The following is a 10100-nucleotide window of genomic DNA, read 5'->3' as shown; positions in this document are numbered from 1 at the left end:
ATGACAGTATTTTTGGAGTTGCTGTTCTCCACAGAATTGATAAGGGAAAGAGTTTATTTCCAGCTCTTCCTCAGGGTACACACTCAGCAAGGAGAAACTGGCAAAAAGCAACAGCAGCTTTTGCTCTCTGTGATTCTGGGCCTTTCCACCAAATGCAAAGGTACTGGGCATAATGGGAAGAAGCTGAGATTTACCAGTATTTTGATCTTGCTGCTTGAGAACTGCTGTGTTTTCACTGCTAGGCTTTGTTACTTAAGGGTCAGAAGTTACTTTGGAAAACCCCTGTTCCCCAGCACTGAACATACTTCTGGGAAAATTTCACTGGGATTGTTTGGTGTTTTTCTTCACAGCAGCTTGGAGGAGTGATAGGTGTTCTGAAAAACATGGAAATGTGCAAATCAACTCTCTTTCACTGAAAATTTGCTACTATCAATAAGAATTTCTACTTTTTCCTGCATATTGATTTGGCTGAGGTTGCACTGCAGCTTAAATGGAATCAGCTGGGTTTCACTCCTCCAGGTGGATGTAATTATTTCTCCTCAGTGATTATGGCTGTGGAAGCCCCTCAAAGGCACTGGGGCATACAGCCATGTTGTTCAGGAACCTAGTATGTCCTGCAATTTTATTAGACATTTTGATGGGAAGGCAGGAACCTGGCTTAATTCTGCAAGAGTCTCTAGGACTTGGAACTGAAGAATGAATCCTCTGATTTGCAATAGAAAATGAGAAAGCAAATTCATTCCCAGAATAAAGATGATTGCCCTTGGCCCAAGTGCCAGCCCCTCAGCTTTATACATTCTGCTCTCCAGCTGCAGTGCTGTGAGTTCCTGAGGTTCAGCTGAACCTGATGAGTGAGGCTGTGTTAAGTCACACTGAATCTGCTGGTGTGTCAAGACACCAGCCTTGTCTTGTCTGCAGACTACATCAGCCAGTCATCACAGCTTTTCCAGGCTGGTAGAATCCCAAGTCCAGCAGTCTCTGCTGCTGTTTCTCTGCCCCAGTTCAGCTATCCCACTTGATACAGCCAGCAGCTGCTGGGCAGCACAGCCTTGCATTCTTTCAGTGCCTTCAGAAAAGCAGGTAGGTGAAGCATCACTGTTTTCTGGGCCTTACCAAGACAATAAGGCTTTTGAGAGTTCAAATCCTCCCCTGGAAGATCCTTGACACACTCTTGGGTGAGTTCCCTCACCAGGCAGGGAGGATTGTCCTTGATGCCAGCCTGGGTCTATGTGAAGCAGCAAATGGAGCACTTCTGTGGAGATGGATAAATGGCCATAATGGCTCTGGACCGAAATAAAATACAGCATACTCTTACAGGCTCCTGGCAAGAAGCAAAAGGAGCTTCTGTACTTGGTACCCAGGCAACAAAGCTGATCACTAAAAAACAGGCTACTTGTTCTTTCCTAATGCAAGATTCACTCTGTGGCTTTCATTTTCAAAGTATGCAGAGCTCCTATTACCTCAGCATTAAGTGCTATTGTATTATAATGCACAAACAAGGCTCTGTGTGTGTATATATATATACACGACTTCTTACCAGTCTCATTAAATAGGGATTAGCTAATAAAATCTGAATGCAGTCCAGTCTGCCTTGCATGAATACACTGAGTCCTGCCTTTGGAGGAAACGTCCTGAGCAGAAGCTGTTTGAGATATGGTACCAGCACTGGAGTGCTTGTCTGAGGAATGGTGCTAGAAAAGGCAGGAGAGCAAGCAGAGGTGAGGGGGGTTTGTTACAGGTCACAGGCATGCTGTGGCAGAGCCAGGAACAGCACACAGCACTTGAATTCCAGCCCAGCATGCTGGACTAAATATCTTCTCAGAAAGCCATACAGATGCTGCCTCTCCTGCCAGTCCTAGGGGATGTTACTTTTATTTATTGTTTCCTTCTTATGAAAATAAAATATGCCTTGGGAATCAGCCATCCTTCCTGATTTTCAAAGCTGAAACAATTCTGAAGGTCCTTTAAAGCCAGGGCTGGCAACTGCTGTCTAAAGAGCTCTGACATTCTGTAAAGGCATCCATAAGAAACTCCCAGCTCCCATCAAGTGAGAGATAAAGCAGAGCCAAAAGGCACAGCCTTGAAGAGAGCACAAGCATTACCAGCTGCCTGTGACCTGCCTCAAGATAGAGATCTCCTCCCCAGCAGGACGCTCAGCCTTTGGTTGGGCAGAGGAAAAGCTCTGCCTGCAATCATCTCAAACATTTGCTGACCTCTGCTCTGGTGTTTGCCATCTGGAAACTCTCAGAGCTTCCTCTCTGCTTGTGCTTTTTTCTCCCTGCTGCTGCACTTCCTCGTACAGCCTGTGTTTGTCTAGATATGTGTATTGAAGGCAAAGGGTATTGCAGTTTCTGTGCTAAAACCCAAATCTTCCATGCTGAATAATCCCTCCAAGCTGTGTCCTTTGCTTCTTGCTGCATCTTACTGAAGAATAATACACTGGAAAGCAGCAGACTGTGGCCCTAGGAACCCATTGCAAATGTACATAAAGAGAACAAGGAATGGAAAGGAGGAATGAAGCCTGCTGTAATTACCCAACACAAAGAACACTAAATAATACAATCATTTCCTCAGGAAGAGATTATAGAGGATTTTGTGTAATGTCTCAGGTCTGAAGGGTTTAAAAATTCACCTTAGAATGAAACTCTAATTAGGAGACTACAGCTGCAAAGACAAATGGTTATTTCACAAATCCCTCACTAGAGTTGTTTGGAAAAATACTAGGTTGTCTTTTGAAATAATATGAATAATTTTCTCATTTTGTAATCATAATTCATTTACACTGAATTAAGTTTTGGATGAAGGCTCAAGACAAACTTCAGATTTTGAAATTCTCGGAGGTCTTTTCAGTCTGTGAGCAACCTAAAGTAAAATGGAAGTTTATCCTAATGTCTTCATTTATTTTCCTTTCTGACCTCTGCCAACTAGTTCTGATTTTTTCTATATTTTTGCTTAATTTAATTAGAAATGTGCAGGCTTTTGTAAAATATTTATTATTAAAAGTATTTGTACACCTACAAAAATATTGAGTAACTGACAGGTAGTGATGCTTTCTGAGGAGCAAGTGGATCTCATGGTTATGATCCCTTCTACTGTTCAATTTAATCAAAAGACAAAATAAGAACTAGTAAGTCATATTTAAGCAGAACTTTCCATGGTTGAATGCTGTATTATATGTGAAACCACACTTGGTGTCACAATTTCTGTTCTCACTTTCCAAGAAAGGAAAGAAAAGACAAAAAGAGGAAGAGATGGAAAAGAAAGAAAAAACCGGAGAGGTTGTAAATAGCAGTTTTAAAATGCCCTTGTTGCACAAGTCCCTGGTTTTCACTGGGCATCCTCAGGGCCTTGCTCTGCCAAGGCCCCTGCAGGGCACCGTGAGTTGTGCTCTGCACCAGAGCAAGGTGGTAATACAGAAGCATGGATCTTTCAGGGAAGGGGATTCCCAACCCAGCTCAGGCTGCTTCTGCTTTTGCCTGGCTGCCTCATGGCTCACAGCCTCCCATGCTGTGAGCTGGGCACTGTGCCAAGAGCTGCCACCAGAAGAGAGTGGCTTCAAACGAACCTGGGATGCTGGAGTGGGCATGTCCAGCAGAGGTCCTCCAGGCAGGAATGGCCTGAGGAAGAGGATGCCAGCACCCTCACTGTCTTCAGACACCCAAACCAGGCCTCTTGCTTTCACCTGCTGCTCAGTGTAAGAATGCAGCCCCCAGAGCACTAACAAAACTGCAGTCTCCCACTGAAATATTTATGTATTGCAAAGAGTTCCTATCTCAGATGTCAGACCTCCTGGTAATGTTTCACTTTTATCTTCACCTGTGGAAGAGACCCAGGCTTTCAGAATTCAGCTGTAAATAAAGTCTCTGGATACAGCTTTTTCAGTTGGACTCCTCCAGTATGGGTTTGCATCAGACACATTTTAGCACTCCTGCCTTTGGCATAACAAGCAAGCTCACACTACCTTGAGAACCTTATGTTCTTCTGTCAAGTCTTGGACTCCTCATGTCAAGTCTAAGCCATCACTGAATAGTGCAGCGGACTAGAAATCTTGGCAGGGATCTGACCAAATCTGTAAGTTAATTACTTTCTGTTCTCACAGAGTATTCTGCTCCAGGACTAACCTTACCTCCAGTACTTGTGGGTCACAGGTTGCTTCAGTGGCAGTGCAAGGCTGGCATTGTGCATCCAGGGAACAAGTTTTGTTTTGGAAAGCTGCTGGTATTGCATCACTGCATGGGCTCTGGAAAAACCGGATGCTCTGTGAGTACAAGCTTGCTGACCTCTGAAAAATGTAATGGGATGATGTATTTGGCTCAAGAAACACGTGTAAAGTTGCAAAGGCACTGGGCAGGAGATGAAGGAAGTGGGGCTTTAAAAGCTCATCTCCACTGGGTCAAACCAGAGATGATCCTGTGGATCTTGGTATGCTGCCAGCTGAAGCAGCAGTTGGTGACAATCCCTAAAGAAGCTACTTTAAAAGCTCTAAGTGGTGTTCACCACAACCTGACCTGAGGGAGCAGGACTCAGGGTCTAGTGGAGCTCACTACTTGGTTTATCCTCTTCTTGTAGAGGAGTTCAGTGGGTGAACAGCATATTTACACATTTTTGACCCAGAAATTGCAACATAACTTTGCTTATCCTGACTCTGATCCTTCCCCAGGGGGAAGCTTTAGTCATAAGCTTCTCTTACAGTTCCCAGAGGCTTTCAGGTCACTGGGAGTGAACTCGTTGGTCTTCCCTGCATCCTCCCTGAAGAATGAGGGGTTCCCTGAAAAAACAGGACCAGGCAGTTGATGTAAAGGCCAACTGCCCTTTGTGTAGGATTTCTAATCCTACAGAAGGATAATACAGAAGATGAGGATGTCACTCAGAAAGGGAAAGGTTATTTTAATAGTGCTTTGTCCTCAAGCCCTAGCTAAATTACAGATTTCTTGCCTTAACTGTTACCTGCCACCAATACAGAGCAGAAGACTGGTCACTGCCCTTGTCACCGATGCATTCATATTTTTATTACATCAAGATTTCTGTGAACAGTGCAAGTACTGATGAGTTACTGAAAAGCTGTTCAGCCCTGTCTCCTCTTTCGAGGACAAAGTTGTTTGGATGCTGCATTTTTAAGGTATAGGGAAAGGACTGCACAAGCTCTGTAAGCATATGATAAAATAGAACATTTCTGGCCCAGTAACCTGAACCTGTTATTCTTTCAGCTCTTGTGTGCCTGGTGATGGCTGCAGACTTTGCCTTTTCTTTTTCCATGCCAATTTCCCCCTCCTGTTGCCGGAAACCTTGGGAACCTTCAGTTGATGGCCCAATTTTGTTTACAAAGCGTGTCCTGTGTACACACATACATTAAAAGAAACCAACCCTCTCTTTCCAGGCCATTCAGTACCTGGATGTCCTTTTCAGCAACTGATTTTGGCTCCAGTATTTGAAAGCAAATACTCTGTTTGTGGAGCGAGCTGATAAAGACGCTGGGCTGACAAAGGGACACGATCAGCCCCTGGGGCAGCTGCCTTGCAAGGCAAACCACCAGCGTGACTTCTGTGCCTCCAGCTCTCAGTGGCTCCCCTGTCCTCAGCCTTAAGGAAATCAAAGCAAACTCTGCCTTCCAAGGCCACACCCTGGGTTTCACTTGTTTCACACAGTGCAGCTTCCCTGCACTTGCACAAGGCTACTGGAATATCTGACTGCATAACAAAAACAAACACCAAAACAAAACCCCCTCCACCAACGAATTAGCTTGGGGATGCCTTGATTAAAAACTTCTTGACTTTTTGTGAGCCTAGTTGCTCCTTTTGGGGTTGACCTGAACTCTCCCTCCTGCATGCTAGAGAGCAGACCTGAAAACCGCTGAACATGAGAACAGCTCAGCAACGTCTGGATGCTTTTGATTAAAATGGGATGATAGGAGGAATCCAGGGGAGAGAACTCTTTTTAAGCTGTAAAGAGGCCAAACTAAAGGCCTCCTGGGATGTATATTGGAGTTCAGTCCTGTGCTTGCTGCAGATCAGTGACTGGGGAGAACACATTCAGTCCATGTAAGCAATAATCCAGCATGGGCTGTGAGCCGTCCCTGCTCAGGGCCCTCCCAGGAGCTGGGATGTTTCCTGATGGCCCTTAACGAGATCTCCATCTAAAGCCCTGCTCTCTAAGCTGCAGGGAAATTGTGCAGTTCATGGTTAATGATTAAGGTGCTCTTCTGGGAGCCGTGACTCTGCTTGGAGGCACTGGTTTGTTCATTAACACACATTTAAAAACAGATGTCAAGGACATTCCCCAGAAGCCACACGTTTAGTGTGGTTTTGACCCAAAGACACAAGTCTCTATTTCTCTTAGGGAAGGAATAATTTCACTTCCAGTGTGTGAGAACAGCAAGTTTTCAGACTGCATGCTGAGGGTATTTTCTCAAATTCCCAAAATGCATCACTTAGGAAAATGGCTCAGTACCACACAGAGCTATGAAGGAGATGAGAATGATAAAAGGGACATCTCCAAAATGTCACCCCTGAACACTTCTGAGTCCCCATGCAGAAAGCCTTTTAAAAAAGGCACAAAGGTACCATTTCCCTATTAAACAACGTGGAGACTGGGATGATAGGGCCTAATCTTAAGTAAACAAAGAGAAACTATTGCACAAATTGGGCAGCAAACAATCTGGGGCACCAGCACTGTAGTTATTTCTAAAAACTTCTATTTCTAAACCCTGTGTGCACACAGGGCATGCTGCAATCTGTACCACCTGAATTCATTTCAGGATTCCTCTTATTTATAGTTTTCAGTGCTCATTGAAATGTGAGCATTTCCAACTGCCAGTCTTGCTTTACTAAAATAAAAAAAAAAAAAAAAACTGTTCAATTGCTGCCCTTGAAAATAAGGGTGCAAGAAACATTTGCAGGCTTCTTTTGCGTTAGAGCAAGGAAAATTCAACATACAGTCAGATGCACAAACATGCCACTCTGGTGAGGCTTGAGTTTTCCAGGATGTACTCAAATTTCGTAAGAAATTAGGTACCCTTATGATGGGATCTTTAACTGCTGGGGCACCAAAAAACACTCAACAGATTTAATTTTTTCTCTCACCCTTGCCCAGCTGTCTCTGGATGGCAAAGCTTCCCTGCAGGAGCAGAGGGGGCTCCAGGAGAGGGCAACAGAAGGGTTTGTTGCCAAAGGCCTTTGGACCATGGTCTGAGTGAACCAATGTTTTTATCTCTCTTCAAAGAACAACAGTGAAGTCAGTGCTTGGCCGGATCCCTGGCACAAGAAGAAGCCCTCTCCCTGCAGACTCATTTGGCTCACCATAGCATTTCCTCCTTGTGCTTACATTGCTTCTTCCTCTCCCCACCTCAGCCCCCACACGTGTCTTTTTTCTAGCGCAGTTTTTCCTGCCACGTTGTTATCCCCATCGGGACCACAGCAAGATACAGCTTGAGCCAGAAGCTGAATGGTGCATGCATCCCATTCAGAAATCCCTTCCCTTTGGCCAGAGGAGATGTTGCCCTTGTTGTGTGAGCTCCACCGTGCTCACTGCAGCCAGGCAGCGCCAGCAGGGCTGTCTGGAGGGCGGGTGCTGGGCTCCCCCTGCCTGGGCAGGAAGAGGAAGCTGCGGGAGTGAGTGTGAGATTTTCACATCGGCGCGGGCAGAAAGCCAGGCTCGGCTCACTGGGGATGCTCACAGTGGGGCACCGGTGGCTCCTCAGCAGAGAAAAGCTGAGCCTCGGCTCTCCTCAGGCTGGTGTGCAGGGAGACAAGGCTACAGACTGAGCAACATGGGCCAAGCAGACTGCCCTTGATCCCTGTGCCAAATCCTAGAGGCATAAGAACTCAGACTTCTGTTTCTCCAACCTGTTATTCCCCCTGCCACTTTCCCAACCTCCTGGTTTTTTTAGAAACCCCTAATTTTAACCCAGGATTGGAAATGTTATGCCACTACCAAGTAGCACCTTTCATCTCCTCATTTCTGCCTCAGCCATAGGTGGTTGGATAAAATGGTTTCCTAGCAGGGTCTTTGGCGAGAAATGGTTTGTAGGGAGATGAGCTGCACTACCACATAGAGTAAAGCTTCTGCCTGCAGCTAATGAGCGATACCAGAGCTCCACAGGTTTAAATTCTCTTCCTTCTTTATAACAAGCTCTCTAGGTGAGTTCAATCAATGTGCCCTTATCTCTAGCATGAAATAATACTCACCTCCCAGCTAGTTTGTTGTAAAAGGTAAATCAGTCATGAAGCCTCTTAGCTCCAGTGATGAGCGCCTTGGAGAAGGAGATAAGTGCTGTGTGGGGAAGCAGATGCTTATCTAGAGCCAAGCAGACCTTGGAGGCTGCCGGGTCAGGCTGCTGCTGTGTTCTCCAGGGGAACCGACTGCTCCTCCTTTGAAAGGTTGTTGTCTTGGTGATGCTGCCGTAGGCCCTGCAAGAGCTGACACAGTGACACAGCCATGGCACCTGGTCCCCTGCCAGATCCCTGCAGTTTGTTTTTTTTAAACACATATTTGCATTTTGTTTCTGTGAGGTAAATACAGGGGGAAGGAGGCACAAATTCTGACTGCTGACTGTCAGTACAACTCCCAGCTTTGCTTGCCTGGGCGGGGCCCTGGGCCACCACCACCCGATGAGACTGGGTGAGGATCATATGGCAGTGGTGTGACATCACACGAGGAAGCAGACACAGAGCTGTCCCAAGCACACACTACTTCTGTACTTCTGCAAACGCAGAAAGAATCTTAAAACACACAGAGAAGCTCCCAGAGGGATCATATCCCCATGCAGAGTGTGTGAGTGGTGTATGGGGGACACAGCTGCATGGGGGCAGGCACAGCTCTGGGTGCTTCCTGACTCCCCGTTTTTGACCTCTCACTGCTTGTGAAGGTTTACTCCTGTCTGGGACTCCAGTTTGAGTGGGAGATGTTGTCCAGCATCAGGCCCTGTGTGTCAAAGGAAAAGTTTGGCATTTCTGGAGAAGCAGGGTGCTGTACTCATAGGAAATACCTCTGAAGGAATATTGGTGCAGCTGAGAACGGTTGTCTGGGACAGCAGCTTCTGTCCAAGGTGATCAGGAACATTCCTGATGAGGATTGTTCTTATCAGGACTGCTTTGGCTAGGTCGGATTAGAAGCAATCCCATGCTCGTTATTTCCAGAGAAGATGCATCGCTGGTTTTCCCAGCAGCAGCCACCAGCACACAGGGATGGTGGGGAAGGCTGGGGACAAGCAAGTGGGCTGCTCCACCTCACCAGCAACCACCACTGTACCATCACTGTCATAATGCTCATCCAGGAGGATTAGAACCATCCTGGACTTGATTTTTCAAGTCAACAGCAAGGAAGAAACAGCATCCAGATCTGGTTTGGTCCTCAGGAGGTTTCACCAGCTCCTGGAGATGCCCACCCGTGCCAGGGAGGGTAGCTGAGGGTGCACAGGCAGGCAAGCAGGGCAAGTCTCAGCACTTCAGACTCCTTCCCACGAGAGCCCATCACAAACTGGCACTTTGAAAGATCCCCACTCCCCAGTCCAGCAGCTGCCACTGTCCCCAAGGACAGCTGCACAGGCCAAGAGGGGGGGACCCCAGCAGGGGACAGGGTAGGGAGCTGCCAGCCTGGCTGCTGCAGGCAGGGCAGGGAGGACTCACGTTTGGCAGAGATTTTGGGTGGCTTTTGTTTACCCAAAGGGCCCATGTGGGGCATGAGAAGCACAGTCAGGAATGACTTTAAGGTCATGGTGGGAGGGCTGCCAAAGGCCCAGCAGTATGGAGAGCATGGGAATGGTGGGGGAGATGCCTGGGCTCGAAGCACAGCTCATTTTCTGGGCAGCTGCCTTTTGTCTCTTCCTTTCAGCTGAGGAGACACGTCACATTGCACTGCACAATGACTGGGCTGGCAGGAATGGGAGAGCCAGGGCTCCACTCCCTCCCTTGCCATGGAAAGCAGGTGCTTAGAGAGCAGGAGGGAGGGAAGGGTGGGTATGGGAGGTTTGCCAGGCACCAAAGCAGCTGGGAGATCCTGGGGAGGAGACATGTGGCACGTGTAGGCAGATTAACAAATTGAGCCGATCAAAGGCTGCTCAATCCTGCATCCATGTGCCTGGGCTGGCTGCCAGCACCTCTGAA

Source organism: Melozone crissalis, unplaced genomic scaffold (genome assembly GCF_028551555.1).
Source record: "Melozone crissalis strain CALT ecotype California unplaced genomic scaffold, PUWL_Pcris_2 ptg000018l_1, whole genome shotgun sequence".
NCBI lineage: Eukaryota > Metazoa > Chordata > Aves > Passeriformes > Passerellidae > Melozone > Melozone crissalis.
Note: the sequence above shows the minus strand (reverse complement) of the source record.